This window comes from Symphalangus syndactylus, chromosome 18 (genome assembly GCF_028878055.3).
Source record: "Symphalangus syndactylus isolate Jambi chromosome 18, NHGRI_mSymSyn1-v2.1_pri, whole genome shotgun sequence".
Taxonomy (NCBI): Eukaryota; Metazoa; Chordata; class Mammalia; order Primates; family Hylobatidae; genus Symphalangus; species Symphalangus syndactylus.
The window spans coordinates 101,764,556-101,792,231 of record NC_072440.2 but is presented as its reverse complement, the minus strand read 5'-3'; the positions used below and the strand labels follow the sequence as shown (position 1 = coordinate 101,792,231).

Sequence of the window (27,676 nt, the reverse complement as noted above, 5' to 3'; positions counted from 1 at the left end):
AGATGAGCCCTGTTGGGGAGCCTGCAGCCGAGGTAAATTTGTCCTGAGCCCCAGGCAGCCTGGTCTCCAGCCACATGGTCAAGCCAGGGCCTGGGGTTCTGGAAACTCCAATGGGACCCTTTGGGCTGTGACAGGAGGGTTGTCTCGGGGAAACAGGGCGATGGGGCTGGAGGCAAAATCCATTTTTGTAGGGCTTTAAGTGGCAAATTGAGTTGAAACTGAGGGGTTTGGAAACCAATGGGGATTTTTAAATGAAGACATTTTAGGAGGGCTCATCAGGCAGTGGGCCTCAGAAGGGACTGGAAAGGGAGTGCCAGAGGCAGGGAGACCTTAGGAGCTGCTGTGATGTAGGCGAGAGTTGCCAAGGGCTGAGGGCAGCCGTGGTGGAGGAGCAGCAGCTGGAGGGTGTGGAGGCCTGGCAGGAGACACAGTGCTGGGGGCATTGGAGGGGTTTTGTGCAAGGTGTGAGTGCAGGCCCAGCAGAGGCCTGGTGGGAGACACAGACGGGGTGGCTCCGGGTGGGATGCAAGGTGTGAGTGCAGGTCCAGCACTCACTTTGCCTCTGGACCTCAGATGCCGGGACCTTGGTCTGTTCAATAATGGGGCAGGACCAGGTGATCACCAAGGTCCCTGGAAGTTCGGAGTTGTTGCTTTTGCCCCTGTATTAGCCCATTCTTGCATTGCTACAAAGTAATACGTGAGACTGGGTAATTTATAAAGAAAACAGGTTTATTTGGATCCCAGTTCTGCAGGCTGAACAGGAAGTGTGGCGCCAGCATCTGCTTCTGGTGAGGCTTCAGGAAGTTTCCAATCATGGTGGAAGGGGAGCCAGAGAAAGAGAGGGCAGAAGCACCACACTCTTAAACAACCAGATTTCCCGTGGACTCCCGGGGCAAGAACACACTCATGTGGGAAGGGGAGCCGTTCATGAGGGATCCACCTGCACGATCCAGCACCTCCCACCAGGCCCCACTTCCAACATTGCGATCACATTTCAACATGAGATCTGGAGGGGACGCACATCCAAACCACATCAGCCCCATTTGCTGAGAACCGACCACGTGCCAGGCCCAGCGCAGCCTCCTCGTGTGCACGCCTTGTTTCCTTGTTTAGATAGGACCACAGCCCTGCCAGGTGAACAGTGTTACCCGTTTTACAGATGAGCAGACTGAGGACCAGAGAAGCCCTGGAAGCTGCTCCAGCTGGTGATGGAGTGTTTGGGGCCGAGATTCACACTCCGTGCAGGACGCCACGGTCTACTTGTGCTCATGTCTCCGAATGTGACAGAGGGAGGGAGGCATCCCAGGGCAGTGGGACCAGGGTAAGAGGGAGCAGAGAGAGTTCCAGCTTCCCTGCCACCAGCGTTTCCCAGCCGTCCTGCGTCTTGGCTTCACAGAAGGAGCCCTTCTGTGAGGCCCACCTCTTCTCCCTCCCTGCAAATGCCGTGAGTCAAGGCCATCTCGGTCTTGTTTCAAGAAGTAAAGCAATAATGCTCCTCCAAAGCTGACTGGGGGGAGCAGCAGCAGTGCAGCAGGTGGAGCTGCGAAAGGGGAGCTCTCGGGGTTCTAGACAAGCACCCCAAGTCTGGTTCTCCAGGTAAGCCCCTGCAAGGCCACCCACTTGGACTAGTGGCACGTGGGGCGAGTTTCATTCTTCCTTCACAAGCGGTCGCCAGGGCTGGCAAAATGTTGCACCACAAGGCTGCTGGCCAGCTAGGTGCCCTCCGCTCACCAAGACTCTCAGAATTTGCGAGGTTCTCCATTGCTAGTAACAATAGGCCTGATCTGTTGAGAGCCCACCTGTGCCAGCCTGCGCCTTGTACAATTATTATCTGCATTTTACTCCAGTGAAAGCTGTGGCTCTGAGAAGCCAGAGTCACATGGAGAATACTTGGAGCTGTGGGATTTGAACCTCGGACAGTGCCAGGGCAGTGCCCTGGCCCTCTGCCCTGCAGGAGCCCCTCGGCTGCCAGTAGCCTGAGATGCCAGCTGCTGGGCACCATGGCCTGCCACTGACAGTTCTGGATGGAGAACTGACTTGAGTTTGTGTCTCTACAGGTCTGGAGACCTGACCCGTCCAAGCTTTCCACTGGAGAGAGGAACGCTGGGGCTGGGTCCGTGCTGCGGCTCGCAGTCAAACGGTACCACCTGCATCAGTGCTTTCCACACCTGATCTATCTCGAGCCTCATGACAACTATTATCCATTTGAAGAGGGGGAAACTGAGGCTCAGAAAGCTCAAGCACCCTCCCAAAAGCCATGGGGGAGCGAGAACTCCCATACAGGCCTTCCGGCTCCCCGTCCTGCCTCCTCCCACCATGCCCAGAACTAGCACCTCCTGAGCACTTGCTCAAGCCATGGTGAGATCCAGAACCCGGCTGGAGCCAGGCTTCGGCCAGGCCGTGGCCACGCTGCCATCTGACAAGCCCAGGGCCTGTCCCAACAAGACTGAGGCCCGTGTGGAGACAACTGCACAGTCGTGACCAGTTGTCCTGACAGACCTGCTAGCACCGCCCGAGGCTGGGAGGGCGCTAAGGTAAGCTGGCCTGCCTGCCTGCCTGCTGGGGCGGCACCTCCGGCGCCTGAGCTCCCAATTTGGCTGTTAAAGCCAAATTTTAGCTCCAAGTAAAAATGTGTCTGAGTATAAAGCTTTGAAGATACGGTTTCTTAATGAAAATGCTGGGTGAAGCCAATTAGACTGGCATGGGCAGTAATCACTATAATAAGGGTAATTGAGTTGGATTTATGATAGCTGACGATGGCTCTTTTCCCCTTAAGTAGAGAAAGAAAATAATTTACTGATATTAAAACATGATTGAAGTTTTCCTTCAAACCCTTGGGAAATGGCTCAGTTTCTGGGACTTCATCTCAAATATGAGGCTGGTGGGTAACAAAACAATGCCGCCCCCCTTTTTTTGAGACGGAGTCTTGCTCTATCGCCCAGGCTGGAGTGCAGTGGCACAATCTCAGCTTCCTGCAACCTCCACTTCCCAAGTTCAAGCAATTCTCCTGCCTCAGCCTCCCGAGTAGCTGGGATTACAGGCGTGCGCCACCATGCCCGCTAATTTTGTATTTTTAGTAGAGACGGGGTTTCACCATATTGGTCAGGCTGGTCTCAAACTCCTAACTTCAGGTATCTGCCTGCCTCAGCCTCCCAAAGTGCTGGGATTACAGGCGTGAGCCACTACACCTGGCCTATGGCCACCTTTGGTGACTTGATTTTCTCAGGTGGGAACTCTTCCTTCAGAAGCAAAATTGAATGAACCTGGGAGAACTGGGGAGGCGGCAGCAAGGCCCATGGGGCCAGCAGGACCTGGGGAGTCAGGCACTGTCATTTACCCGTGGGACTTGGATACAGTCCTCAGCCTCTCTGAGCCTAGGTTTCCTCATGTGTAGAATGGGGATCATAATACTGACACTGTAGGGTTGTTGGGGAAATAAAATGAAGCTAAAATACATGAAATTTGACTAAAGAAAGTATATGACATGCCTGGCAAGAGGTAGACACGCAATAAATGTGAATAACCTTTCCTAATAGCAGGAAGCTATCTATGGAGAGAGTTCAGGGCTCTGAGAGGCCTCTGCTGTAGCATATTTTTAAGCAAGATAAAAATGTATTTCTCATTTCAGTAAAAGTCTACCGGTAAACAGTCCAGGGCTGGTGGTGCGGTAAATCTGCAGGGACCCAGGCCCCTTCTCTCTTGCTGCTTCACCATCCTCAGCAGGAAGCTTTCACCTCATAGCCCAGTGTGGCTGCCACGCTCCAGCCACTGTGTCCTATTTCCAGCTAGCAGAAGGGAGGAAGGGTTCTCTTTAAAGCACAATTCCTGGGAGTTACATGTAACACACTGGGTTACAGACCTTTGGATAGAATTTGTCGCATGGTCCCACCCAGCAACAAGGAATTCTGAGGAACGTGGTCTTTATTCCAGCAGCCGTGTGTCCAGATAAATTTGAGGTCCTATTGCTAAGGACGAAGGGGAGGACTATTGGGGGAAATTAGGCCACCTCTGCCCCACTGTCCCATTTGACAGGTTGCCAGTGGGCTAAAGGGATAATGCACATAAAACTCTTTCTTCTTTATTTTGAGACGGAGTATTGCTCTGTCACCCAGGCTGGAATGCAGTGATGCAATCTCAGCTCACTGCAACCTCCGCCTCCAGGTTCAAGCAATTCTCCTGCCTCAGCCTCCCAAGTAGCTGGGACTACAGGCACATGCCACCAAGCCCGGCTAATTTTTTGTATTTTTAGTAGAGATGTGGTTTCACTGTGTTAGTAGGGATGGTCTCAATCTCTTGACCTGGTGATCCACCCGCCTCAGCCTCCCAAAGCACTGGGTTACAGATGTGAGCCACCGCGCCTGGCCACAAAAAAACTTTTTTTTTTTTTTTTTGAGACGGAGTCTTGCTCTGTCGCCCAGGCTGGAGTGTAGTGGTGCAATCTCAGCTCACTGCAAGCTCTGCCTCCTGGGTTCACACCATTCTCCTGCCTCAGCCTCCCGAGTAGCTGGGACTACAGGCACCCGCCACCACGCCCGGCTAATTTTTGTATTTTTAGTAGAGACGGGGTGTCACCGTGTTAGCCAGGATGGTCTCGATCTCCTGACCTCGTGATCTGCCCGCCTTGGCCTCCCAAAGTGCTGGGATTACAGGCGTGAGCCACCGTGCCCAGCTGCCACAAAAAACTCTTTAACAGAGAGGCTGCACTAAGGGCTCGGCCAGCCAACCCCTTCACTGTTCTGGTAAACGGTCCTGTGTCCTGGAAGAGCCTCTTCCCCATGAGGCACAGGTGCTTCCAAATATCTTGTGTCTGACCTGCTTGGCCAGCTCAGTGGTGAAAGATGTGGGACGCAGGGATGAAGTGGGGTTTTGATTTTGATATGTATTTGGCAGTGGGGATTTACCTTGTGCTCAACGCCACGGATAACTTAACCTCCTGAAAAATTTAGGCTTAAAAAAAAGTGGACCAGGCCTGGTGGCTCACACCTATAATCTCAGCACTTTGGGAGGCTAAGCTGGGAGGATCACTTGAGCCCAGGAGTTCAAGACCAGCCTGGGCAATGTAGTGAGAGACCCCATCTCTATAAAAATAATTTTTATAAAAATTTTAAAAATTAGCTGGGCGTCGTGGTGCACGCTGCTTGGTCCCAGATACTTGGGAGGCTGAGGAGGGAAAATCACCTGAGCCAGGAAAGTTGAGGCTGCAAAGTAAGCCATGATTGCACCATTGCACTCCAGCCTGGGAGACAGAGCTGGACCCTGTCTCAAAGAAAACAAAAATGAATCAATAATTTTGTTTTTGGATAATTTTTGTTTATTAATGTGGGAAAATTCAGAGAACATTACGCTGTTTAAAAAAAAAAAACTCAAGATACAAAACAGTAGGTTGTGTGGCCCCGGTTATGACTACCTTTAAAACTTACTTTTATATGCTGCAAAGAATCCAGAAGATAACCACAAACATCTGCCCAGATGTGTGATTATGAGTGATCTTTGTCTTCTTTATTCAACTTTTTTTTCATTTTCCTAGTTTCTCATGAGCATGGATTACTTTCATAATCATAGAAGGCGGGGCAAAGGGTATAGATCTGAGTGTTCAGGGAAATAGTATCAAGATGGCCAGTGAGGCAGGAGGGGGCCTGCACTTCTTCCTGAGTGGCTTCCAGGGTTGGCACAGACCCCCAGGAACTCAGCTGCACCTTGAACCCGCTGGAAAATGAGCACAGCGGCTTCAGGTCGTGGGAGGCCCCAGCGGGGGGAACGTGTGAGCTGCCAGGTTCGTGGAGAGCCCTGCACTTGGGGCTGAGCTGCCTGTAAGCCAACTGGCAATTTTTTTTTTTTTTTTTTGAGACAGAGTCTGCTTCTGTTGCCCAGGCTGGAGTGCAATATTGTGATCTTGGCTCACTGCAAACTCCACCTCTTGGGTTCGAGCGATTCTTCTCAGCCTTCCCAAGTAGCTGGATTACAGGAGCCCACCATCACGCCCGGCTAATTTTTGTATTTTTTAAGTAAAGATGGGGTTTCACCATGTTGGCCTGGCTGGTCTCGACCTCCTGACCTCAGGTGATCTGCCTGCCTCGGCCTCCCAAAGTGCTGGGATTACAGGCGTGAGCCACTGCGCCCTGGCATTTTATTTTATTTATTTGTTTGAGACAGAGTCTCGCTCTGTCATCCAGGCTGGGGTGCAGTGGTGTGATCTTGGTTCACTGCAACCTCTGCTTCCTGGGCTCAAGTGATTCTCCTGCCTCCTGGGTAGCTGGGATTACAGGCGCATGCCACCATGCCCAGCTATTTTTTGCATTTTAAGTAGAGACGGGGTTTCACCATGTTGACCAGGCTGGTTTCGAACTTCTGACCTCAAGTGACCCACCTGCCTCAGCCTCCCAAAGTGCTGGGATTACAGGTGTGAGCCACCGTGCCCAGCCTCAACTGGCATTTTAAATGGGCTGTTTGGCACGCTGGATGCTGCTGTGAGCAATGTCGCTATTTCTGGAGACGGCCACAGCTGCAGCCCTCCTCCTTGAGGCCTTTGCTCTGCCCTCTCCCTTGGGAGGGGGTTTCTCATTTATTCTTCCCCCAGGGCCTCTTGGGCAGGGCCTGTAGAGAAGGACACAGATGGCTTTGCTGGGCGACCTGGAAACCTGGGGAGTGCACGATGCTCAGATGCCAGTCAGGCCAAGAACGAGGCACCAAGGAGGGCCAGGCTCTGGTCCCAGCCCCAGGCCTCAGTTTCCTGACCTGTACAATGGAAGGGTTGGGCTCTGCTTCCGGGGCTCTTCGCTGGGACTGCAGGGACTTGGGGTGCCCTGCTGCTGAGAGGCACTGAGAGGCTGACTGGAGGCTATAGACACAGAACAGGCTCACCGGCCCGGCTCACTCAGGGCCGCTCACTCAGCTCCCTTTAATCAGATCTGCTTGCTTGCCCGCTCCCAATCTACTTCTTATCTAAGCGTCTCCAAGCCGCAAGAGCATGTTCCTTCCCGCAGCTGATTCGTGGCCTGAGTCACCCTCATGTTCCCTCCCAGATGTGTGACTAGGCCTGGCTCCCCCCGGTGGCTTCAGCAGTGTGTCGCTCAGGGAGGCAGAAAATGGGGTCTCACTGGGGAGTTCTGGGTCTTTGGCTGGAGTTGGGCTGAAGAGGAAGCAAGTTGGTGGGGACAGATCCCAGAGGACCTGGAATGTAGAGCCACTATGGCTCTGAGCATTATTGCTAGAAAAGGCACCTCCCAGGCCAGGTGTGGTGGGGCGTGCCCATAGTCCCAGCTCTGCTGGAGGCTAAGGTTGGGGCAGGAGGTGGGGGAGATTATTTGAGCCCAGGAGCTCAAGAACAGCCTGGGCAACACAGCGAGACCAAACAGAGGGTTTAGATGAAAAGGGCGGGGCCAGCACTCCCAGCAGCCCACAGATCACCATCCCCTCACTCCCTCTTTTTCACCCCCCTTCTCCGCTTGCATCACCCTGGGAAGATTCTTGCTTGCATGTTTACTATTTTTTCTAATTACAAAAAGAAGGCGGCCTGGTGTGGTGGCTCACGCTTGTAATCCCAGCAGTTTGGGAGGCCGAGGCAGATGGATCACCTGAGGTCAGGAGTTCGAGACCAGCCTGGCCAACATGGCGAAACCCCGTCTCTACTAAAAATACAAAAATTAGCTGGGCGTGGTGGCACTCACCTGTAATCCTAGCTACTCAGGAGGCTGAGGCAGGAGAATTGCTTGAACCCGGAGGTGGAGATTGCAGTGAGCTGAGATGTCACCATTGCACTCCAGCCTGGGTGACAAGAGTGAAACTCCATCTCAGAAGAGAAAAAAAAAGAATGCTTCAATCATAGGGTTTTTGTTGAGCTAATACGATCCCTTCTTGCCAGTTTAAGAAGAGAGATATTTATCACAGGGTACTGGCTGACACATCTGACTTCTGGTTTGCATGCGATCTAGCCTCCTTGTCCCTTCCCCATCATCCTTCAGGACTGAGCCCAGTGGGTTCTGCAGCATAGCTGGCAGCCCATCCAACAGGTGCTGGCATCAGCTGGTCATACACAGCCGTCCTGAAACCCAGCTCAGATTTCTCCTCCCTAGTCTCCTGGTGTTTTGGGCTGCATTATATCCCCCTGAAAAAGACCATTTGAAGTCCTAACCCCCAGTACCTCCGAATGCAATTCTCATTTGGATTAAGCTCATTACAGAAGTAATTTGTTGGGATGAGTTCATACTGGAGTAGGTTGGGCCCCTAATTCCATATGACTGGTGTCCTTAGAAGAGGAGATACAGACACGAAGGGAGACAGAAGCAGGGACTGCAGTGACGCACCCGTGACCCAAGGAATACTGAGGACTGCTGGCCACCACTGGGCACCGAAAGAGGCAGTGAGGGACTGCCCTACAGCTTCAGAGGGGGCGTGGCCCTGCTGACACCTTGATTTTGGACTTCGAGCCTCCAGAACTGAGACAATATACATTTCTGTTGTTTAAGACTCCTAGTTTGTGGCACTTTCTGATGACAGCCCTCGGGAATGAAGACACTTGGCCGTAGGGATCCTCTGGTAGGACATGAGGGTCAGCTTTGCTGGGCAGCCTGGGAACCTGGGGGTGAGTGGATGGTGCTCAGAGGTGCCAGTTAGGCCAAGACCGAGGGGCCAGGGAGGGCGGTGCAGCGAGAGGAGGGGAATGAGAGCCAGCTTATCTGTGCCTTCAGGACCTTCTCAAGCCCAGCCATGTACACACCACCTCCCTGATGACTAACTGTGGCCGAGCACACCCAGCCTGTGACTCCCTGGCTCACACAAGGCTCAGTTCGAGATGCATAGCTTGTGATCGTGGTCACTTGGTGTCCCTGTGGTTGACGTTTAGCCTCGGAGATGTTTGTGAAGTGCATAGTTTCTTGCTGATGAGAGTGTGGCTTTGCTCTGTCGCCTGGCACCTGTGCTGTGATGCCTTCACAGGGGCTGGTCTCGGACCCCCCAGTGCCTTCACGAACACTTGGAGCACTCCTGGCTCTGTGGGACCATCAGCTCCCAGCTGGTTCTGCTCACCCCTGGGTCCTGCTGCCCATCTCAGTCACAGTCCCACCCTTCCCTTTGAAATCAGAGAGCTCATTTCAATGGCCATAGATCCTACAGCTGTCCTGGCTTAGGACAGTCACACGCACACAGACTCCAGAATGTTGAAAAACTGTACCATAAAACGGCACTGATTTTGCTGTAGTTGCACCATAGTAATAAAATCTGTCCATTCTAAAATTATTCCTTTCTTCCTAAGCCTAATAGTCTCAAATCCATTCTCACATATATTCCCCAAGTTTTTTATTTATTTATTTATTTTATTTTTAGATGGACTCTCATTCTGTTGCCCAGGCTGGAGTGCAGTGGCGCAATCTCGGCTCACTGCAACCTCTGCCTCCCAGATTCAAGCGATTCTCCTGCCTCAGCCTCCCAAGTAGCTGGGACCACAGGTGTGCACTGCCATACCCTGCTAACTTTTGTATTTCTAGTAGAGACAGGGTTTCACCATGTTGGCCAGGCTGGTCTTGAACTCCTGGCCTCAAGTGATCCACCTCCCTTGGCTTCCCAAAGTGCTGGGATTACAGGCATGTGCCACTGTACCTGACATATTCCCCAAGTTTTTGACAAAATACATTGGCAAATATCGCTTTTTGGGAGGCATACTCCTCCTGTCTCCAGAAGTGGGTACCTACCGGCTCCTGCGTCCTGCTGGGTGACAGGTCTAAAGGCAATGGGTGCGCTGTGCACAGGGTCTCCAGCTTACCAGACAGGAGGAAGGGGCTGCTTTCGTTTGCAAAGGCAGCTCTGTGGGCTTTGGGGATTGGGAATCAGTGAGGTGAACATTCCCGAAGTCCTGGATACAATCCGAAGGCTCCGGCTGTTTGCCAACAATGCCATAGCATTTCAGTCAGAGACCTGGAGGGGCTGTGAGTTCGCCCTGTGTTGAAACCAGACTCGGCTCTGGTTGTAAGTTGCATCAGTCCAGAGACTGTGACTACAAGCTCTCTGGCTGGTTCTGTTCCTATGCCTTGAGCCTGCAGTTTTCCTTCTGTAAACCCCCACTGTCACTGGGAGCTGCTGCCTCACAACCCGCACGTGCTTCACCCCATGGCAGGCAGCCAGCTGCACCCAGGCTTCATGGGTCTTCACTCCCGGTGAGCACTGGCCACAGCCCAGTGACTTTCTCCACCACATGCCAAGGAAAGTGCCCATCTTCTAATGCCAACTGGGCCCTCGCTGCCTGTGAACCCAATAGTAAGGATGGTCCATCTCAGGTCCTGTCCTCTTGAGGGTTCAATGCCAGCAGCCATTTCTGCTGCAAAAAGCCTGTCTTGCTCAGAGTGACCCTGCTGTAAAGAGCCAGGAGCCAAACTCGATGCCAGTAACCAAGAGAAACACCCTCGGGAGACACCGAGGGGATTCTAGAGGAAATCCCTCCTCACCCCACTTAGAATGCAGGGTTGAGACCCCAGTACAGACCTCACAGCTGCCCCATATGACCCAGCATGTGGGCCCCAGGATCCAGGCCCCCAGCACGTGGCTGCCACCTCATGCTCCTCTCTTGCGCCTTCTAGGTCCCAGTGAGGGCAGAAGCTCACCCCGACACAGGCCGAGGCGGCCTTGGGGTGTAGACAGCAGGAGGCCTGCCGGGCTGTGGATAGGAGTTTGCTTTGTGGAGGAAGGAGAATGGGAGCCGGCCGCTGGGAGTGGGCTGATGTTAGACAGGAGGGTGGCAGGGCCTTTCCCACCGCAGGGGGCACCTAGAGGCCCCCACCTGCCGCAGGGCTCAGGCCCTCCTCACCCCTCTGTCTGCTGCTTCGGGCTCCACAGTGCCCCCCGTGGGACTGGCCAGGGCCTGATCTTCACCTCCTCTGTCACAGACGGTCTGCAGGACAATGACGATTCATGATTCAACACATGCATCAGAGCCTGGGACACATGACGCTCAAAGAATGTGACTTCCTTTTTAGGCCCCAGGCCCTCGACCTCCATGACCCACTGCTCTGGGGCTCCGATTCTGCATCTTCCTTTTTGCAGGTGGTCCCTGTACTCTGCTCTGGGGGTCTCCAGCCAGGCCCTGCCCTCCTCCCAGCTGCCTGGGAGGTTCTTCACTCCCGTTTCTGACAGCCCCAAAAGCACTCATTCTGAGTCCAAGCAGGACACCACACAGAAAGAGCTGTCTTTGGAGTTAGGCAGATGTGGGTTCAGGTTCTGGCTCTGTTTCCACGTGCTGGCGTTGCCCCTTGGGCAATTAGATACCTAACCTCTCTGACCTTCCATGGTGTCACCTGTAAAAGAGAGGAGAATGATAGTAACAGGGATTGTTGTGAAAAAGAAACGCAACTGCGCCTGTAAGGTACCAGTCATAATCCTAACAAAAGCCAAGCACCTTGTATGGATTATCTCATTTAATTCTCAAAGCAACTCTGCCTATTGTGCAGGTGAAGAAATGAGAATTCAGCAGCTTCTCCTGGTAGAGGCTGGTTTCTCACCTGGGCGGTTCGGCCCCAGGACCTCCATTCACAATGACCACACTGTCATTCCCACATCTAGGTAACACTTCCAATGAGAGAAGTGCTTCCTTTTTCTGTCCTATCGGGCTTTATGTCACTGACGTCGCAGATCCTTCCCGGGTCCCAGCCATGCCCCACCAGGTCCAGGCCGTGCTCGGCGGCAGAAGCCTGGGCAGAGTGTGGAGGGCAGATTGGACCGGCTCCCACCGTACTTCCAGCGTCTTCCGGCCTCTGTGGCCTGGCTCCAGGCGCTGCCTTGAAGGAGCAGGGCACTTTTGGTTGCTGGCCTGCACTGGCCCCATCCTGGAACTCACTTGATGTTCTCAATAGTCCTGAGAGACACAAAAGGCAGGGACACTATCCCAGCACACATGGGGGGAACCCAAGGCTCAGAGAGCTGCAGGGCCCTGCCAAGGTCACACAGCTGGGAAGAAATGAGAGCCCTGCCTGGCCAGGCATGGTCACTCGGCATCTGCTGGTGTGGGAACCTGAAACAGGTGTCCGCCCAGGCCTTCACACTGGGATCACCGGGGAGGCAGGTTCTCTGACACTAAATCAGGATCTCAGCAGGTCCTATGTATTGGGGTGTTTGGGCGGGTCCTGTGTATTGGGATGTTTTGGTGGGTCCCGTGTATTGGGGTGTCTGGGTGGGTCCCGTGTATTGGGGTGTTTCAGGGGATCCTGTGTATTGGGGTGTCTGGGTGGGTCCCGTGTATTGGGGTGTTTGGGTGGGTCCTGTGTATTGGGGTGTCTGGGTGGGTCCCGTGTATTGGGGTGTTTGGGTGGGTCCTGTGTATTGGGGTGTTTGGGCGGGTCCTGTGTATTGGGGTGTTTCGGGGATCCTGTGTATTGGGGTGTTTCAGGGGGTCCTGTGTACTGGGGTGTTTGGGCAGGTCCTGTGTATTGGGGTGTTGCAAAGGGTCCTGTGTATTGGAGTGTTTCAGCGGGTCCTGTGTATTGGGGTGTTTCGGCGGCTCCTGTGTATTGGGGTGTTTCGGCAGGTCCTGTGTACTGGAATGTTTGGGCTGGTCCGGTGTACTGGCGTGTTTCAGGAGGGTCCTGTGTATTGGGGTGTTTCGGGGATCCTGTGTATTGGGGTGTTTCGGCAGGTCCCGTATATTGGAGTGTTTGGGTGGGTCCCGTGTATTGGGGTATTTGGGCGGGTCCTGTGTATTGGGGTGTTTTGTGGGATCCAGTGTATTGGGGTGTTTCGGCGGGTCCCGTATATTGGGATGTTTGGGTGGGTCCCGTGTATTGGGGTGTTTGGGCGGGTCCTGTGTAGTGGGGTGTTTCGGGGGATCCTGTGTATTGGGGTGTTTAGGCGGGTCCAGTGTATTGGGGTGTTTGAGTGGGTGCTGTGTATTGGGGTGTTTTGGGGGTCCTGTGTACTGGGGTGTTGCAGAGGGTCCTATGTATTGGAGTGTTTCAGCGGGTCCTGTGTATTGGGGTGTTTCGGTGGGTCCTGTGTATTGGGGTGTTTGGGCGGGTCCTGTGTATTGGGGTGTTTCGGCAGGTCCTGTGTACTGGAATGTTTGGGCTGGTCCGGTGTACTGGCGTGTTTCAGGAGGGTCCTGTGTATTGGGGTGTTTGGGCGGATCTTGTGTATTGGGGTGTTTTGTGGGATCCAGTGTACTGGGGTGTTCCGGCGGGTCTCGTGCATTGGGGTGTTTGGGCGGGTCCTGTGTATTGGGGTGCTTTGGGGATCCTGTGTATTGGGGTGTTTGGGCGGGTCCTGTGTATTGGGGTGTTTCGGCGGGTCCCGTGTATTGGGGTGTTTAGGTGGGTCCTGTGTATTGGGGTGTTTGGGCGGGTCCCATGTATTGGGGTGTTTGGGCGGGTCCTGTGTATTGGGGTGTTTCGGGGGGTCCTGTGTATTGGGGTGTTGCGGGGGGTCCTGTGTATTGGGGTGTTTCGGCGGGTCCTGTGTATTGTGGTGTTTTGCGGGTCCTGTGTATTGGGGTGTTTTGGCGGGTCCTGTGTATTGGGGTGTTTCGAGAGGTCCTGTGTATTGGGGTGTTTGGGCAGGTCCTGTGTATTGGGGTGTTTCGGCGGGTCCTGTGTATTGGGGTGTCTCAGCGGGTCCTGTGTATTGGGGTGTTTTGGTGGGTCCTGTGTATTGGGGTGTTTCGAGAGGTCCTGTGTATTGGGGTGTTTCGGTGGGTCCTGTGTATTGTGGTGTTTCAGCAGGTCCTGTGTACTGGGGTGTTTTGGCGGGTCCTGTGTATTGGGGTGTTTGGGCGGGTCCTGTGTATTGGGGTGTTTCGAGAGGTCCTGTGTATTGGGGTGTTTCGGTGGGTCCTGTGTATTGTGGTGTTTCGGCGGGTCCTGTGTATTGGGGTGTTTTGGCGGGTCCTGTGTATTGGGGTGTTTCGAGAGGTCCTGTGTATTGGGGTGTTTGGGCGGGTCCTGTGTATTGGGGTGTTTTGGCGGGTCCTGTGTATTGGGGTGTTTGGGTGGGTCCTGTGTATTGGGGTGTTTCGGCGGGTCCCGTGTACTGGGGTGTTTTGGCGGGTCCTGTGTATTGGGGTGTTTTGGCGGGTCCTGTGTATTGGGGTGTTTGGGGAGGTCTTGTGTATTGGGGTGTTTGGGCGGGTCCTGTGTATTGGGGTGTTTGGGCGGGTCCTGTGTATTGTGGTGTTTCGGCGGGTCCCGTGTACTGGGGTGTTTTGGCGGGTCCTGTGTATTGGGGTGTTTTGGCGGGTCCTGTGTATTGGGGTGTTTGGGGAGGTCTTGTGTATTGGGGTGTTTGGGCGGGTCCTGTGTATTGGGGTGTTTGGGTGGGTCCTGTGTATTGGGGTGTTTCGGGGGGTCCTGTGTATTGGAGTGTTTCGGCGGGTCCTGTGTATTGGGGTGTTTGGGCAGGTCCTGTGTATTGGGGTGTTGCAGAGGGTCCTGTGTATTGGGGCGTTTTGGCGGGCCCTGTGTATTGGGGTGTTTGGGTGGGTCTTGTGTATTGGGGTGTTTGGGGAGGTCCTGTGTGTTGGGGTGTTTGGGGAGGTCCTGTGTATTGGGGTGTTTGGGTGGGTCCTGTGTATTGGGATGTTTGGGTGGGTCCTGTGTATTGGGGTGTTTCAGTGGGTCCTGTGTATTGGGGTGTTTTGGCGGGTCCTGTGTATTGCGGTGTTTCGGCAGGTCCTGTGTACTGTGGTGTTTTGGCGGGTCCTGTGTATTGGGGTGTTTTGGCGGGTCCTGTGTATTGGGGTGTTTCGAGAGGTCCTGTGTATTGGGGTGTTTGGGCAGGTCCTGTGTATTGGGGTGTTTCGGCGGGTCCTGTGTATTGGGGTCTTTCAGGGGATCCTGTGTATTGGGGTGTTTCGAGAGGTCCTGTGTATTGGGGTATTTGGGGAGGTCCTGTGTATTGGGGTGTTTGGGCGGGTCCTGTGTATTGGGGTGTTTCGGGGGGTCCTGTGTATTGGAGTGTTTTGGCGGGTCCTGTGTATCCTGTGTATTGGGGTGTTTGGGCAGGTCCTGTGTATTGGGGTGTTTCGGGGGTCCTGTGTATTGTGTTTCAGCGGGTCCTGTGTATTGGGGTGTTTTGGGAGGTCCTGTGTATTGGGGTGTTTGGGCGGCTCCTGTGTATTGGGGTGTTTGGGCAGGTCCTGTGTATTGGGGTGTTTCGGGGGGTCCTGTGTATTGTGTTTCAGCGGGTCCTGTGTATTGGGGTGTTTTGGGAGGTCCTGTGTATTGGGGTGTTTGGGCGGCTCCTGTGTATTGGGGTGTTTGGGCAGGTCCTGTGTATTGGGGTGTTTGGGCAGGTCCTCTGTATTGGGGTGTTTCGGCGGGTCCTGTGTATTGGGGTGTTTGGGCGGGTCCTGTGTATGGGAGTGTTTCGGCCGGTCCTGTGTATTGGGGTGTTTTGGGAGGTCCTGTGTATTGGGGTGTTTGGGAAGGTCCTGTGTATTGGGGTGTTCCGGCAGGTCCTGTGTACTGGGGTGTTTTGGCGTGTCCTGTGTACTGGGGTGTTTGGGCAGGTCCTGTGTATTGGGGTATTGCGGCGGGTCCTGTGTATTGGGGTGTTTCGGCGGGTCCTGTGTATTGGGGTGTTTTTGTGGATCCTGTTTATTGGGGTGTTTCGGGAGTTCCTGTGTATTGGGGTGTTTTAGCGGGTCCTGTGTACTGGGGTGTTTGGGCAGGTCCTGTGTATTGGGGTGTTGCGGCGGGTCCTGTGTATTGGGGTGTTTTGGTGGATCTTGTTTTTTTGAGGTGATTTGGTGGATCCTGTTTTTTGAGGTGTTTCGGGAGTTCCTGTGTATTGTGGTGTTTCGGCGGGTCCTGTGTATTGGGGTGTTTTGGCGGGTCCTGTGTATTAGGGTGTTTGGGCGGGTCCTGTGTATTGGGGTGTTTCAGGAGGTCTTGTGTATTGGGTTGTTTCAGTGGGTCCTGTGTATTGGGGTGTTTTGGGGGGTCCTGTTTACTGGGGTGTTTGGGCAGGTCCTGTGTATTGGGATGTTTGGGCGGGTCCTGTGTATTGGGGTGTTGCGGTGGGTCCTGTGTATTGGGGTGTTTTGGCGGGTCCTGTGTATTGGGGTGTTTTGGTGGATCCTGTTTATTGGGGTGTTTGGGCGGGTCCTGTGTATTGGGGTGTTTCGGCGGGTCCTGTGTATTGGGGTGTTTCGGTGGATCCTTTGTATTGGGTGTTTTTTAGTCTCCCCAGGTGAGTTGAATTTGCAGCCAGGGTGAGAATGCTGACATTCGCACAGGGAGGAGAAAGGGGGCTAAGTGAGGTTTTCCCCGGAATCCCCATGAGCAAGAGGATTTCAGAACAAACAGTCCTGGTGGTGGATGCAGGGATGCGTCCACTGAAACCCGGCCTCGCCTGGGACATTGTCAGCTCGGAAACCGCTGAGTGAAACGAAGCTTACATGTGTGCGGTCAAGGCTGTTGACAAAGACAAAAGAACAAAATATTTACACAGGAAACAACCACCAAAAAAAAAAAAAAAAAAAGACAGCAAACATCGTGTGATGGAACTGCTGAGTGCGTTTTTGCTCAAACATCCCCTGGGGAGATTTACTGATTTCCGGAATGCCTCTCCTTTGGGCATCCTGTGGCCGCCTTTCAGGAGGAATCTGGATGTACGTTTCCTCTGGTCTGTGTGTGTCCTTCACACACACTCAATGAATGTCAAGCCCAGTGGCGGGGAGGGGTCACGGTGTCCCTGTTGTCTGCCCAGACCAGCCTGGCCAATATGGTGAAACCCCGCCCGTACTAAAAATACAAAATTAGCCAAGTGTGGTGGTGCACACCTGTAATCCCAGCTACTCGGGAGGCTGAGGCAGGAGAATCGCTTGAACCTGAGAGGCAGAGGTTGTAGTGAGCCAAGATCGCGCCACTGCCCTCCAGCCTGGGGGAGAGACTGAGACTCTGTCTCAAAAGAAAAAGAAAAAAAAAAAAAGAAGGATCTCGCTTCTAGAATGAAACCCCAGAGTACAAAACAACCAACACCAGTGGCTTAGGGCTACTGAGATTAAGACTGGTGTGGACATCAGAGCAGCTCAGAGATGGAAGGGCTTTGCTCCCTACCATGGTGCACTAGAGGCTGGTGGCACCTGGCAGACAGATGCAGGGGGAAGTCGCACATAAAACCTGGGTTATGGGACTGGGTACCAGGAACATTCTCCCTGGACCTTAAACCTCAGTGGAAGGATGTGGGCTTTCTGGTGAGTGCTTTGAGAAACCACCATCTGAGCACACAGAGGGCGCTGTGATATTCCAAGTTTCCAGAGCCACACAGAGCCACCTATCCGGTGCTGCGTTTCACAGACAGAAGCCTGATCACCCTTTCTGTTTCCCATGACTGTCGTCTTCTGCACTCATCCTTCCCGTGTGGGACCTGGCCTGCTCCCAGACAGGTGTTTGCCCCACTGAGCGATGCTGCAGAGCCAGGCCTTGAGCCTGCCCACCAGCCCCGTCGTCAGCTGTTGGGGTGGCATTTTATATTTGGCATCGATATTCCCTGGGACTTGGATAGAGAGTCGCCTCCTGTCTGACTATTCTTTGGCTATTAAAAACAGAGCTGGGGACCAGGCGCAGTGGCTCATGCCTGTAATACCAACACTTTGGGAGGCCAAGGTGGGTGGATTGCCTGAGGTCAGGAGTTCGAGATCAGCCTGGCCAACATGGGGAAACCCTGTCTCTGCTAAAAATACAAAAAATTAGCCAGGCGTGGTGGCGGGCGCCTATAATCCCAGCTACTAGGGAGGCTGAGGCAGGAGAATCGCTTGAACCTGGGAGGCGGAGGTTGCAGTGAGCCGAGATCACAACATTGCACTCCAGCCTGGGCAACAAAAGCGAAACTCCATCTCAAAACAAAAACAAACAAACAAACAAGAGCTGAGCCAGGCTGAGCGGCTCACGCCTGTAAGCAGCATGTTTGAAGCATGCGGGAGAGCTGGAGCGTGGGGGAATGTGGTTTTTCAGAATGGAGGGTGGCATCATTTCTTCATTCCTCAGGATGGAGTTGGGGCTGCTGTCCCGGTGTGCCCAGGATTATCCTGGTTTTGGCAAGGGCCTAGCATTCAACCTGGTGGCTTCAGCGCCCGCCACACCTCCTAGAACCCAGTAAGCTCTTGACACATGTCCGTGGGTTGCATGGAAGAATGAGTCACCCTACCTCAAGAATTGCTGATGACTCGGTTTCCTAAGAGTAAGATTTACAAATATTTATCACTCAGATTGGTACTGGTCCCCCACTTGGCAGGTTAAGTCAGAAGGTTACTTCTGCATGCAAAATACAGGGGAGACTGGGCGCAGTGGCTCACAATTGTAGTCCCAACTTTTCGGGAGGCTAAGGTGGGAGGATTGCTTGAGCCCAGGAGTTTTAGATCAGCCTGAGCAACATGGCAAGACTCCCATTTCTCCAAAAAAAAAAATTTTTTTTTTGATTACTCAGGTGTGGTAGCATGTGCTATAGTCCCAGCTACTTGGGAGGCTGAGGCAGGAGGATCGCTGAGCCCAGGAGGCGGAGGCTACAGTGAGCCATGATCATACCACTTCACTCTAGCCTAGGTGACAGAGTGAGACCCTGTTAAAAAAAAAAAAAATACAGAGGCGCTCTTGCCCATATTTGTCTCTTCTTAGGATCATGAAACGTTTGCCCAGTTAGGTGGATTCATTATGGATATATAGATTATATTATCAGATCTTAATCAAAGTAACTGTTAAAATGGAGAAGTAGCTTCAAAAAACACAGCTAAAAAGAAAAAAAAGTCCTAAAATTGAAAATAATCCTAACATGCAAGCCCCAGTGAACAACAGGTGTGTTTACGAAAATCCTGATATTTGTCTCCAGCTCCTGACACAGAACTCCTCAAACATTTGGACTCTCTCGAGTGACTGAAGTGTCTTCTTTATGCTAATGAATGATGGGTCTTGGGGAAATGGGGCACTGAGACAGTTTCCGGGTGGGGCTGGACACCAGCAAGACCAAGCCTTGGTTGGAACTTTCAGTACCCCATCCCCCACCTCCAGGAAGGAGAGAGGGGCTGGAGAGTGAGTTGTCACTAATGGCCAGTGACTTCCTCTGTCTTGCCTGCATAGTGAAGCCTCCGCTGAAAACCCCTAAGTGATGGGGTTCCAGGAGATTCCAAGTTAGTGAACGCATCCGCACGCCAGCAGGGCAGCACGCCCCAGCTCCACCGGGACACAGGCTGCCATGACTTGGCCCCTTCCGGCACTCTCCATGTGCCCCTTCACTGGACGGCTTGTTTGTATCCTCTATAAACTGGAACAGCACGGGGAACACTTCCCTCAGTTCAGAGAGGCGTTCTGGCGAATTAGCGAACCTGAGGGTTGGAGGTGGGGACTCCTGAATTCGGAGTCAGCTGGGCAGAAGTGTGGGTCGGCTGAGGACCCCATTTGTGGCTGGGATCTGAATGAGGCTGTCTTGTGGAACTGAGCCCTTCAGCTGTGGGGTCTGATGCTAACTCCAAGTAGATAGTGTCAGAATCTAATTAACTTGTTGAACACCAAATTGGGGTTAGAGAATTGGAGAACCACACAACAGGTAACCGAGCTGACAAATATCAAGTAAAAGCAATAGAGACCTAATCCAATGTGATGAGAAGTCAGCACCCCTCCCTTTTCTAAACTACCAAGACTACCAAAGCTATTGGAAATGTGGATTTATATATCTATCGTCATTGCTAACAAGAAGCCTCCCTCTAAGTCTACGTTATGCATTGGCATTGGATCGTAGCTCAAGATTGCATAAAACTATCTCAATTAGCAACACATTTACAAAACTCAGCTTTCAGAACCCAAGACAAACCTCAACACTGTTTGTGATGTTTACAGTTCTACTCTGTATGGACTCTTGAGATTTAATGAAAAATGTTTAGAAGCTTCTTTTGAGGTGTTTTTGTTTTGTTTTTGTTTTCGTTTTTTGATGGAGTCTCACTCTGTCGCCCAGGCTGGAGTGTAGTGGCCCAATCTCCGCTCACTGCAAGCTCCGCCTCCAGGGCTCACACCATTCTCCTGCCGCAGCCTCCCAAGTAGCTAGGACTACAGGCACCCGCCACCACACCCAGCTAATTTTTTGTATTTTTTTTTTTTTTTTTAGTAGAGACAGGGTTTCACCGTGTTAGCTAGGATGGTCTTGATCTCCTGACCTTGTGATCCGCCCACCTTGGCCTCCCAAGGTGCTGGGATTACAGGCGTGAGCCACTGTGCCCGGCCTTTAGGTGTTTTTTAAAAAATGTTTATTTATTTTTTTAAGATAGGATCTTGCTCTGTCACCCAGGCTGGAGTGCAGTGGCACGATCACAGCTCATTGCAGCCTCGACCTCCAGGGCTCAAGCAATCCTCCCGCCTCAGCCTCCCGAGTAGTTGGGACTGTAGGTCCTCCCCCTACCATGCCCAGCTAGCTAATTTTTAATTTTTTATAGAATGAAGTCTTGCTATGTTGCCCAGGCTGGTCTTGAACTCCCGGGCTCAAGCAATGATCCTACCTTGGCCTCCCAGCGTGCTGGGATTACAGGTATGAGCCACCGTGGCCAGCCCTCTGAGGTGGTTTTTTTGTTTTTGTTTCTGTTTTAATAGAAAAAGTCCAAGAGGCAATACTGGTGGGTAAATGCTTAAATGGATTACAGACTGGAAAGCAAGATGGCAGCAAACCAAGATACATTTTTTTGGTCAACAAATAGTGTTGGAAAACACGAGTGAAAATGTGAAGACAACCATTAGAACAAATTATTCAGTGGGAAGTTTGCCACACAATTGGATGAAACTACAGATATTGTTACTGTATCTGGGAAAGGTTATGTTTCACAGATGAAGTGCACAAAGAACTCGTTTTGCATGAGCCACCAAAGGAAGGACCTGCCAGAGAAGGCATTTTCTCAACTGTAAATGACTTCTGTAATGAAAACAATGTGTTATCGAAAAACTCTGGGGCCAGGCGCGGTGGCTCACGCCTGTAATCCCAGCACTTTGGGAGGCTGAGGCGGGTGGACCATGAGGTCAGGAGATCGAGACCATCTTGGCTAACACAGTGAAACCCCGTCTCTACTAAAAATACAAAAAATTAGCCGGGTGCAGTGGCGGGTGCCTGTAGTCCAGCTACTCAGGAGGCTGAGGCAGGAGAATGGCGTGAACCCGGGAAGTGGAGCTTGCAGTGAGCTGAGATAGTGCCACTGCAGTCCAGCCTGGGCAAAAGAGTGAAACTCTGTCTCAAAAAAAAAAAAAAAAAAAAAAAAGAAAAACTCTGTAAGCCAGAGGGGCTGTGTTTTACTTGGAATTTAAAAGGAAAAAGGAAGGCAGGCTGGGGTTACAAAGAGAGAGAAACAGGGAATTCGTTGCCTTCATCACTGAGGCAGGTAGGGGAGGAGGCCAGAGAGCAGAGTGATCAGAAGTGGTCAATTTCATCAAGCAAGACCTGTCAACAGATCAGCAGCTTTTCAATACCTTGCACTGAGATGAGGAGCAAAGGAAATCTTTTGTTCCGCAGAGATTCACTGGTGATCTTGTGACAGAATATTTAAAAGACCCATCGAGCCTTAAACAAACAAACAAAAAGCAAGTGCTCCAATTTTAGTGACCCTTTCTTTCATACGGGTGGCTACCAGGGGTAGCTCCCTAGCTGACTCTGAGAACACAGGCACACACTCACACAATCTGCCGAAGACAGTGACATTCTGATAATCCTAAGACAGTCATTGCTTTATGTTGTGCAATTGGGCAGTTTGAACAATGTTTGGAAATGTTATTATTGCTTGATATTTTTAGGGAAGGAGCAATGAACGATGTGTCAGCTAAACAACTTTCACATCTTCAGGCTGAAAAAACTTGTGGACAACAGCAATGACAAACTTGAAAACATAATTCTTTTTTTTTTTTTTTTTTTTTGAGACAGAGTCACACTCTTGTCACCCAAGCTGGAGTGCAATGGTGTGTGATCTTGGCTCACCACAACCTCTGCCTCCTGGGTTCAAGCGATTCTCCTGCCTCAGCCTCCCAAGTAGCTGGGATTACAGGAGTGTACCACCACACCTGGCTAATTTTTGTATTTTTTTAGTAGAGATGGGGTTTCACCATGTTGGCCAGGCTGGTCTCGAACTCTGCCTGCCTTGGCCTCCCAAAGCGCTGGGATTACAGGCGTGAGCCACCATGCCTGGCCAAAAAACATAATTCTTTAACTTGTTTAAAAATCATCCCAATGAGGAGAATTGGTAGATTTTGATCACATTTATTAAAAATATTAAAAACTTCCAGTTAGTTTACAAAAACAATAGATTGACAATAAGGATGGTAACAGTTGTTAGATTTTTAAAACAAGCAAACAAAAATGTTTGCATATCAGTGGATTTTTTTTTTTTTTTTTTTTATTATACTTTAGGGTTTTAGGGTACATGTGCACAATGTGCAGGTTTGTTACATATGTATCCATGTGCCATGTTGATTTCTTGCACCCATTAACTCGTCATTTAGCATTAGGTGTATCTCCTAATGCTGTCCCTCCCCCCTCCCCCCACCCCACAACAGTCCCCGGAGCGTGATGTTCCCCTTCCTGTGTCCATGAGTTCTCGTTGTTCAATTCCCACCTATGAGTGAGAACATGCGGTGTTTGGTTTTTTGTCCTTGCGATAGTTTACTGAGAATGATGGTTTCCAGTTTCATCCATGTCCCTACAAAGGACACGAACTCATCATTTTTTATGGCTGCATAGTATTCCATGGTGTGTATGTGCCACATTTTCTTAATCCAGTCTATCGTTGTTGGACATTTGGGTTGGTTCCAACTCTTTGCTATTGTGAATAGTGCCGCAATAAACATACGTGTGCATGTGTCTTTATAGCAGCATGATTTATAGTCCTTTGGGTATATACCCAGTAATGGGATGGCTGGGTCAAATGGTATTTCTAGTTCTAGATCCCTGAGGAATCGCCACACTGACTTCCACAATGGTTGAACTAGTTTTCAGTCCCACCAACAGTGTAAAAGTGTTCCTATTTCTCCACATCCTCTCCAGCACCTGTTGTTTCCTGATTTTTTAATGATGGCCATTCTAACTGGTGTGAGATGGTATCTCACTGTGGTTTTGATTTGCATTTCCCTGATGGCCAGTGATGAGGAGCATTTCTTCATGTGTTTTTTGGCTGCATAAATGTCTTCTTTTGAGAAGTGTCTATTCATGTCCTCTGCCCACTTTTTGATGGGGTTGTTTGTTTTTTTCTTGTAAATTTGTTTGAGTTCATTGTAGATTCTGGATATTAGCCCTTTGTCAGTGGATTTAAAAGAGAAACACGGTTTCATGTGGGTGGACAAAGCCCTTCTTCCTCCCGGCTCTCTGTATCTTTGGCTGTGTATTTTCAGCTATGACGTCCATCAAAACCAAGTATTGAAATAACTTAGAACAAGATCTTCAGATCATTAAACCAATTATTAAACCAAGATTTTGTAAGAGAACAAAGCATAGCCCATCATCTTACTTTCACCAACAAAATGTTATTGTTGAGATTATTGAGAGCAAAAGGTTATTTTTGAGCCGTTAATGGAAACCAAAATCACAATCATTTAAAAATATTGTTGATCTAACTTTATAGTAAGTCTTTCTGTTTCCATTTTTTGTGTAAGTTTTATAAGTACATGATATATCAGTACAATAATATATGTGTGGCTGGGTGCGGTGGCTCATGCCTGTGATCCCAGCACTTTGGGAAGCTAAGGCGGGTGGATCACGAGGTCAGGAGTTCGAGAGCAGCCTGACCGGCATGGTGAAACCCTGTCTCTACCAAAAATACAAAACATTAGCCAGACATGGTGACAGGCGCCTGTAATCCCAGATACTTGGGAGGCTGAGGCAGGAGAACTGCTTGGGCTCAGGAGGCAGAGCTTGCAGTGAGCTGCGATCACGCCACTGCACTTCAGCCTGGGTGACAGAGTGAGACTCTGTCTCAAAAATAAATAAATAAAAATTAAAATAATAAAAATATATGTGTATAGTTTGCAAAGAAACATATATATCGAAGTTAGCTCCAAGACTTTTTACTGATGGTAACAATAATCTCTATCTTTTCTGCTCCTTTGCAAAGCAACCTTGCCACGATTTCCTTAGGAAATAGTGCCAGCTTTCCCCCTCCCCTTTGAAGCTGGGCTTGTTTTGAGCAATAAAATGCGGTGGAACTAATGCTATGTAGGCTCCAAATTTTGGCCTTAAGATAGAAACAGTTTCTACCTTGGTCACTTGGGAAGCCCATTCTTGTGGTCCATCCACCAAGTTAGGAATATAGGGAGAAAAGGAGAGAAGTCTTACTGTCCCAGCCATTCCTGCAAACACCAGACACATAGGTGGAACTGTCTTGGTTGTTCCAGCCCCAGCCATCCTGTGATAGCAGCTTCACAAGAGACCCACGCCAATACCACGTGGAACTGAAGACCCGCCCAGTGGAGCCTTGCTCAAATTCCTGACCCGCAGAATGTGAGCAAATAAAGTGGTGGCTGTTTTAAATCTCTGAGCTTTGAGGTAGTTGGTTACGTAGCAAGAGGAAACTGAAGCAGACCACTAGCCCACGAGGTGAAGTCCAAACTCCTCAGTGTGCAGCACGCAACCCACAAAAGACGTCTGTACCTTCCAAACTACAAAAACTTTGATCTATTTTTTAAAATTGTGGTAAAATATACATAACATGGCTGAGTACGGTGGTTCATGCCTGTAATCCCCGCATTTGGGAGCCCAAGGTGGGTGAATCACCTGAGGTCAGGAGTTTGAAACTAGCCTGGCCATCATGGCGAAACCCTGTCTCTACTAAAAATACAAAAATTAGCCGGGCGTGGGTGGTGTGTGCCTGTACTCCCAGCTACTCGGGAGGCTGAGGCAGGAGAATCGCTTGAACCTGGGAGGCAGAGGTTGCAGTGAGCCAAGATCGTGTCACTCCACTCCAGCCTGGACGACAGAGCAAGACTCTGTCTCAAAAGAAAAAAAAAAAAAAGTATACACACACACAACACACACACACACACACACATAACATGTTATCATAAGCATTTTGAAGTGTATAGGTCAATGACATTGAGTACTCTGACATTGTTATGCAACCATCGCCACCATCCATCTCCAGAACTTTTTCGTTTTGCAAAGCTGCAACTCCATGGCCAAGCACAGTGGGTCACACCTGTAATCCCAGCACTTTGGGAGGCCAAGGCAGGCAAATTACCTGAGGTCAGGAGTTTGAGACCAGCCTGGCCAACATGGTGAAACCCCGTCTCTACTAAAAATACAAAAAATTAGCCAGGCGTGCTGGCGCACACATGTAATCCTAGCTACTCCAGAGGCTGAAGCAGGAGAATCACTTGAACCCGGGAGGCAGAGGTTGCAGTGAGCCAAGGTCTGACCATTGTACTCCAGCCTGGGCAAGAAGAATGAAACTCCGTCTCAGAAAAAAAAAAAAAAAAAAAAAAAGAAGAAGATGAAGAGGAAGAAGAGGAAGAAGAAGAAGAGAAGAAGAAGAAAAGAAGAAGAAGAAAAAAGCTGCAACTTCATACCCATTAAACAACAACTCCCAATTCCCCCTACCTTCCAGTCCCGCACCCACATTCTACTTTCTGTCTGTAACTATGGCTGCTCTAGAAGCTCACAGGAGTGGAATCACAGCCTTTTTGTCCTTTTGTGACTGGCATATTTCACTTAGTATCATGTCCTCAAGGTTCATTCATGGCGTAGAATGTGTCAGAGATTTTCTTTTTGTTTTTTCCTGTAGACGGAGTCTTGCCCTGTCGCCCAGGCTTGAGTGCAGTGGTGCAGTCTTGGCACACTGCAACCTCCCTCTCCGGGTTCAAGCGATTCTTCTGTCTCAGCCTCCTGAGTAGCTAGGATTACAGGTGCCTGCCACACTCGGGTAATTTTCGTTTTCTTTCCTTCTTTTTTTTTTTTTTTGTGCGTGTGTTTTTAGTAGAGGCGGAGTTTCACCATGTTGGCTAGGCTGGCCTTGAACTCCTGACCTCAGGTGATCTGCCCACCTTGGCCTCCCAGAGTGCTGGGATTATAGGCGTTAGCCACCAAGCCTGGCCCAGAATTTTTCTTTTTAAAGGCTCACACCTGTAATCCCACCACTGTGGGAGGCCAAGGTGGGTGGATCACTTTATGTCAGGAGTTGGAGACCACCTTGGCCAACATGGTGAAACCCCGTCTCTACTAAAAATACAAAAATTAACCGGGCATGGTGGTGGGAGCCTGTAATCCCAGCTACTTGGGAGGCTAAGGCACGAGAATTGCTTGAACCCGGGAGGCAGAGGTTGCAGTGAGCTGAGATCCTGCCATTGCACTCCAGCCTGGGCGACAGAGTAAGACTGTCTCTAAATAAATAAATGTTGAATAATTATCTATTGGTATCCTCCAAACTTACTAGACGCCACCACAGCCTTTGCTGTTGCAGCCGGTTTGATCTATTGCCCCCCAAATATGCCTTACACGTACCTATCTCTGGTGCTTCGCTTATTCCATTTTCCCCTTTTAGAATGCTCTTCCTTTCTTCTTGGAACAAAGTTCCAAACAAAGTCCTTGTAGCAAATTCCCGAGTTCTTGGCATGAACTCGAGCCCTGTTCATGCCATATTGTGCAGCTCAACCCCAACTTCCTTCAGGAAATATTCCTGAATGATGCCTTTACCCCATACCCCAGGCGCGGGGTTTCTCTCTCCTGAGGCCCACAGATCTTACCATCTGCACTGAGCAAAGCCTCCCTGCAACTGCTTCCCAGCCATGCGGCAAGCTCTTTGAACGAAGCCGTGGCGGTATATTTCTCTTGTACCTCTGCTGAGCTCAGCATCAGAATGTGCACACAGCAGGTCCCTGATAAGTAAGTGCAAAAATGCATGAATAATATAATTTGTCCTAAGTCCCCTCCCTTCCAGTACATTCGATTTAACTCAGTAGACACATCCTGCGCCTGCCAGCTCATTCAGCCGCTCAGGGCTGTGTCAGCCTGGAGTAGGCACGGCTCAGATTTGAAGACTGATAGTCACGAACTCAAATTCCAGCTGGGTCACTCAGGGGCTGGGAGACCTTGGTCAGCCTTAATCTATTCATTCATGAGGAGGAAGATCCTAGGGGCTTTCTAGGATTGGATGAGCAGCTATTAGATCCCAGCAGTAAAGTGTCTCATCCAGTATTTAGCACTTCAAGGTATGTAGCATACCTGGGGTTAGTGTGGTGGTTAATTTTATGAGTCAACTTGACTAGGTTAAGGGATGCTCAGATAAGCGGTAAAACATTATTCCTGGGTGTGTCGGTGCGGGGGCGGGGGGGGGGGACAGGGGGCGTAGTTTTTGAAAGCAATTGGCATTTCCATCAGGGGACCTAGTAAAGAAGATCCACTCTCTTCCCTGCGGGTGTGCCTCATCCAACCCATCGAGGAAGACTTCATAGAACAAAGCGGCAGATGAAAGGCCCATTGTCGCTCTTTTCTCCTGAGCTGGAACATGCATTTCTCCTGCCCTCCAACGTCAGAGCTCCCGGTTGTAGGGCCTTTGGACTCAGCCTGGAACTTCCATCATCGGCTTTCCTGAATCCCCAGTGTGCAGACAGCAGATCTTAGGACATTGTGGCCTATGTAATCACACGCCAATCCCTCATAATAAATTTCTTTCTACGGCTCTCTATGCATCCTGTTGGTTCCATTTTTCTGGAGAACCCTAATACAGTCAGGCACCGAGACACTGTCCCACGGCGGAAGG

At 50.8% G+C, this 27,676-nt stretch overlaps 1 long non-coding RNA gene across 1 annotated transcript; it reads left to right on the top strand.

Moving 5' to 3' along the window:
• Window positions 1-16: 16 nt before the first annotated feature.
• On the top strand, window positions 17-27,676 carry LOC129467297 (uncharacterized). Its single transcript, XR_008652356.2, has 3 exons — window positions 17-2,534; window positions 24,318-24,423; window positions 27,295-27,676. It is a non-coding gene; the product is annotated as an uncharacterized lncRNA (long non-coding RNA).